Raw genomic sequence first — 7,047 nt, 5'->3', positions numbered from 1 at the left:
AGAAATGCATATTTAGTGAAGAAATTGTTCATAGAAGGCAGTCGATATCTAATTGTAGGATCTCATTGAATTATTGAACTCATTTTTTAAAATTTATTCATCTATTGGCACCTTATCATCAAAAGAAATGTATCTTTCGTCATGTCTTTGGACTCTCATCTCGTAAGCATGAATTCTGTCCATGCACCATGTGGGAATTTCCATCATCTCTGAAGTTATCTCAGAGGTAGGAATTTTGCCAATCCTCAATGAACAAGCCCTCATGTCGTCCATCTTGGGTAAACATAATAAAATGCTTCAAAAAGAAATATGAAAAAAAAAGATACATGTCTTGATCTTTAATTTCCATTAGACTTCATTCAATTAATATGTTGGAGTGCCGAGTGCTGGAATTTACCGGATACTAATTCCATCTAACAACATAATGATACATATAAAAAATTATTTCAAAAACTTTATAACCTCCAATCCCAAAAAGCTATAGTATATAACAAAAGACAAATATCCAACTATATAAGCATGTATATTAATTATATAATATGGAAGAAAGATGAAGTTCTTTCAAAGCAAAATAACATCCCATAAGTGAAAAGAATATGTAAATATATAATATGTATATATCATATAGGAGATATAGAGTTCCTTTAGAGAAGAATCTAATTACATATTTATAGTACTGTATGATAGTTATAAAATAATATGTATAATAATTATTATTATTATATTTCAATTATTCAAAAGCAAGATAAGTCAAAATACAATGATACGTATTACAAAATTCACCTTAAACCTATTAAAAAACAAATGCTTCATTTACACTATTTTGAGAAGCTGTAAATAAAAATACATATAAAATACAAATAGGCCTATTGTTCGTCTATCAATTTAACAAGTAGTTTGCTATGTTTAACAAAATTCGTAACTATATAAAATCAATATGTAAATACCAATAGCCTATTCTCTTTCTATATAAGCAAGCTCCTCCAGAAACATAGAAGCAATGTTTGAAGACAATAGAGTAGTATTATATCTCAAACATAGCAATGGAAAATATTTCAAAATCACTTATGTCTTTCGATAAAAAAAATAAGGTTCTTTTCCGTTTGATTTTCAGCATGTCATATGATAACTCTTGATTTTGCCATATTTTATAGCTTATATTTATTTACTTATTTATTTATTTATGTCAAATTTTGATATCATTTATGTTAATTTATTCTAATAATTGTATTAATTTCATATTGTTTGTATAATATTAATTTATTAGTTTTTAAGTGCAATTTATAATTATTTTGGTGTATAAATTAAATTAATTGATGTGTTTCTTGAATTATATTTTTTGGCATTATTTATGTGCTATTTAAGTATTTAATTTTAACTAAATTAATTTTATTTAATAAGTATTATTTATTTAAAGAAATATTTATAAGATGTTTGAAATAATGCTTGAAAACTGATATGAGAGCCCAAAACTGGTCTTAAAAAGTGAAAAAATGGCTTCAGAAGCGAAAAAACAGTCACCGGCGTGAAAGTCAACAAAAGTCAACGGTCAACGCCAGAAAGTCAATGCGCGAAAGTCAAAGTCAACCGAGCACGGAAGACAAGCGACGGCCGCACGGAAGGCAAGCGACGGCCGCACGGAAGACAAGCGGCGGCTACATAGGAGTGCGCAAGCGCGGAAGGCAAGCGAGCGCGGAAGGCGAGCGGCAGCTGTATTTATGAGCGCGGAAGGCAAGCGAGCGCGGAAAGCGAAGCGGCGGCTAACACGGAATTCAAGCGGCGGCTGACACGAAAATATGAGCGGAGTGGAAAGCCATACGTGGAAGTGAGCGAAGCGGCGACTGCATTAATTCTTGCTGCATTTATTGCCGCTGGTCAGCAGTGCATTTACTGCGCCGCCACAATAATTCCTGCACAGAATTCTGCTGCATTTATGTCTCCTGTACCCTCAGCTCCTGCATTTACTACACTCTCCCAGCTCCCTTAATTAAAATCCTACACTACTTTTTAGCCAATTTTTGGCTATTTTTGTGTAATTTTTATTCTAGAACCTTCTAAAAAAATAGGTAGTTATTAGTAGTTATATTAGTAGCTATTTTTAGAGTTAGTTATTTATGGTTATTTTTAGAGGTAGTTAGTAGTTATTTTTAGAAGTAGTTATTTATTGGCGGTTGTAACCGTCAAGCTTCTAGAAACTTTTCCCCTATAAATATCCCCTCTAATTGTACCATATAAATATATATAGACCATAGATAGATATAGATACACCATAGATATATATATACATATACACCATATATACACAATAATATACATTCCATTTTCTCCATTTTCTTTTCTTCCGTATTTTTATCTAGTTTAATAATACGAGATTTTCGGTTTTGTGTCGCGAGCAAACTGATTTTCTCCCCCTTTTTCTTTTAATTCCAGCATAGTATTTTAGCTAGTAAAAATCCTATCATATTTCTCCACCTCACCTTTACCCAAAAATTCCATGTTCGATTTGAATTGTTCAAGTTGGATTTCGACAAGGTTGCGGAAGGGCGATAGAAGAATCGACTATTTCAGCCCTGTTATGCGCCAAAAGCGGTTTCCGGGTAGTTCAACGTAGCTAAGTACGCGGGAGCCTTGTCGACCTGCTTAGTTGCTGTTCTGAATTCGATTTTGATTAAAGAGAGGTAATAAAAGGGGTAGAGCCACTAGCGGAACGGTTGGAAGAATAATTCATGGGGCATAGGCGGGGGTCTATTGGGTCACAGAGATTCCTAGTGACAATAGGGTTTCTTGCTTATAATGTTCTTCGCCGGGTGTCGCTGAAGCCTCGTTGTAAATCCCCCAAGATCAAGTACCAACCGAGTCGATAATCAGCTTAAGCGAGCAAATGCGATCACATTCATTTCTCCGAGCCGCCCCGCAATTATACATATATTTTCCGCTATCACGCTATCGTCATCCCGCTCATTTCATCCATGGAAATCTAGTCATTAAGGAACGCAAAAGTCAGACACAAACGCCTCGCTTCATCCCTTTCGAGATACGTATATTTTATCGCTTTTTAGTTAGATTTAATTCCTGCAATTGATCTTTTCAGTTTCTTCGATTGCATTAACTCATTGCACTTTTTCTAATTAAATATAGGATATTCGCATATTCCCTGAGTTCGACCCGGACACTCACCGGTTAAAGAGATTTTTTATTTTTGACGAACTTTTTGGAGTTACTACACGAACACGCACGACACTATTTTCATATATCATTTTTTTTTGTATCTTAAAAGATATTTTAAAAACTCTCCAAAAATCTTCGATCATCATATTATTATTTTTTTTTACATTATATTCTTACACACAACATTTATGTTAAAATTTAAGATAAAGAAGCATATCCGACTTACTTACATATCCAAAACATAGTTGTGAAAAATTATTGAACATGTGATAATTGAGCATTTACCCTTTTCTAAGAATCTAAGTTGACAAATGTTAATAGTACACCAAATAATAAAATACTATCAAACTATGTAATATTTGATCAAACGTTTCTTGAAACATTGAGTAGGTGTTGAGAAAAAAAAACAAGATATGAAAATTAAACAAGAAGGGCTAGATGCCACCAAATATCTACAAGACATTGAGTTAGAAAACAAAGATGAATAAATTAATCATTCATTCAGATTCAAAAGAAAGGAGGTGAAGCTCGAAAGTACATCCATGACCACTTGAAAGGTAGATACACATGAACATATATATACATACATACCTCTCTACACCTGCTGCAAACCTTTCTTTTCGCTTGCAGAGGAAGGTAAGGATGTTCAGGTTCAGGTTCCTCTATTTTACCTATGTTTGATGGCTCTTGTTGATGAAATTTGCGTTTTTCGTTTGGTTTTTCAATCGAAAATGTGTCTTGATGTGCAGACTGTAGGAAGCCAAAGTCGAGAATGCAAGTCGAATGCAAGTAAGAGACGTAATTGATATTGAATACAGAATATTCTCCAGGTGTTTCTAGTCTTTATTTTTGGGTTTTTAGTTTTAAATTTTATTATTTTTAAAAGCCTATTAAGTTTATACAGTTAAACAATAAATGTGGTTTTTTTGTGTGTGTGCGCGCGCGCGGCCATGGGCCAATCCTTTTTTTTTTTTTTTTTCTTTTAGAAAATAAGAAATAATTAAATATTATTTAGAATATTTGTTGTGAAAATTTGTGATAACTTAATTGTTGCTTAATATTTATTGTAGAATTTGGCAAAACATAAAAAATAAAAATAAAAAAAATAAAAATAAAAAAATAAGATTTTTGTAGATAGTCGAAAACCGTAACCAATTCTAATATGTGCTTAAATTTAATAATCATAAATGTAAATTTATATATTGGCATATTAGAGATTTTCTTTCGTTTTTAAATGCATATTTGTATAATCATTCTTTTTTATAAAATTTATATACAAACCAATAAATTGAAATGAAATAAATGAAACGTAATTAGTTTCATCTACTCAAATCATTTAAAAATACGACGCATCACATAAAAATGCATAAGAAAATAATCTAAAATTGTTCAAATTTTAATAATATTGCAATGATGGCATAGTCTTGTCATTAGCTTTGTATTCATCATCCTCCTCCCCCTTGTCCGTAGAACAATATTGATAAGAAATTTGTATGTCATGACCGTTATTTCCACCAATAACCAAGTCATCAACATATATTAAAATCGTCAAATGAATAGTGTCCTTACTGTACGTGAACATGGAGTATTCCGAGGTGGATTGAGTAAAACCATATTGGACAAGAGCAGCAGTTAATTTTGCAAACCAACAACGCGGAGCTTGGCGAAGTCCATAAAGAGATTTGTGTAGCCGACATACTTGATTATTTTCAGAGACTTCAAAACCAGGAGGAATCCGCATATACACTTCCTCTTCCAAATCGTCGTGTAAGAATGCATTATGAACATCCATTTGGTGCAGCTCCCACCTTCGGACAGCAGCTACGGCTAGAAAAGTTCGAACAGTCACCATCTTAGTTGTGGGTGCGAACGTTTCATTAAAATCCAACCCCTCCACTTGATGATTTCCAAAGGCAACCAAGCGAGCTTTATGACGCTCAATTGAGCCGTCCGCGTTATATTTAATCTTATAAACCCATTTGCTTCCAAGAGCTTTCTTCGCTTTTCGTAAATCTACAAGTGTCCAAGTACCATTTTTTTCAAGAGCATTAATTTCATTTTTCATGGCATCTCGCCAACATGCATGTCTCATAGCTTCCAAAAAACTGGAAGGCTCAACTCCTGCAGTAACCGCAGCCCAAAAACGGCGATGCAATATAGAAAAGTTATTACAAGTCACATAGTTAGATATAGGATATGGTGTACCAGAGGTTGCTGAAACAATGGTGTTCAGACGAGCTGTATGTGTCACATAATCCTTAAGACGAACAAATGAGAACTTTTGTCGGTGGCCTCTCCCAAGTACCTGGGACCTCATTTGATTTTCACTGGCAAATATATCACAAACTGTAGCAGACAGCTGTTGGTGCATTTGAGATGCAACAATAATGGTCTCTGATTGCTCATCATGGTCATTCAAATCAACATGTGGCTGTATAGAATTCTCAACAGCTCGATCACCAATTGGAGTAGTCTCAAACACAATATTTACATTTTGTAGAGTATCATCGATGCTACTATTATGGCAAGGCATTGAAGGATTCACCCAATGAGCTTCCTCGAACATGCTTCCATCACTCGAACATGCTTCCATCATGGGTCACGACAACATCCTTTTCTTGATCCTCAAGTTGTTTAGAAAACAGAAACTCCGTTTCGACAAAAAACACATCACGTGACTCAAAGATCTCTTCGGTGTCCAAATCGAATAGACTCCATCATTTCTTGCCATATGGATAGCCAATAAAAATGCATTTTCTAGTTCGACTAGCAAACTTGTCCCTAGCTCGTTTCAAATTCTTTGTATAAGCGAGGCATCCGAACACACGTATATTATCCATTAAAGGTGGGCGCCCCATCAACAAGTCATATGGTGTTTTACCCTTCAAAAGCGGTGTGGGGGTTCTATTAATAAGATACCCAGCTGTCAAAATACACTCCCCCCAAAACTTAATTGGTAAATGCGCTTGGAAGCGCAATACTCTACCAACATTCAATACATGACGATGCTTACGTTCGACACGACCATTTTGTTATGGCATATCAACAATGGATGTTTGATGAACAATTCCTTGTTCTTTCAAGTAAGTATTCAAGCAAGTAAACTCTCAACCATTATCACTACTTAAAATTTGAACTCTTTTATGGAATTGTGTCTCAGTTAAGGCAAGAAAATTCTTTATAATCGATGCAACCTCATTCTTTCCTTGTAGCAAATATATCCAAACAGCCCGAGAGAAGTCATCCATAATAGTAAGGAAATATCTAGAGCCACATAAAGAAGCCTCCCTGTATGGGCCCCACAAATCACAATGTATGAGTTGGAAAGCCTTACTAGCTTTATTTTCATTAGAAATAAATGGAGTTCGGGTTTGCTTTGCTCGCATACAAACATTACAATAATGCTTTTTATTTGGCCCAATGACCACTTTATTTTGCATTTGGGAGAGTAGCTCTAAAACTCAGGAAGACAGATGCCCCATTCTATTGTGCCATAATTTAAAAGTATCGACCTCGACTTCTTTGCGATGCACTTTATTTGTTCGAGCCAAAAGTATATCCTGCACCAGATATAGTCCACCTTGTTCTTTACCCACTCCAATCAGCATCTTCGAAATGCGGTCCTAAACAACACACATCCAATCAGTAAAATTCAAGATATAATTTGTGTCACCCAACAATTTAAATACCGAGACCAAATGGCAATCCAACATGTTGACAAATAGAACACCCTTTAGAAATAGTTGTCCTAGTTTTATTGAACCCTCCTTAGTAGCTAACACTTTCTCTCCATTTGGCATAATAACAGGACAAGGGTTAATGTCCCGGCATTCACAGAGCAATCCAATATCTCCAGTCATATGATGTGTGACAAGAATT

This window comes from Andrographis paniculata, unplaced genomic scaffold, assembly GCF_009805555.1.
Source record: "Andrographis paniculata isolate CXL003 unplaced genomic scaffold, ASM980555v1 Contig9END, whole genome shotgun sequence".
In the NCBI taxonomy this organism is placed as follows: domain Eukaryota; kingdom Viridiplantae; phylum Streptophyta; class Magnoliopsida; order Lamiales; family Acanthaceae; genus Andrographis; species Andrographis paniculata.
Note: the sequence above shows the minus strand (reverse complement) of the source record.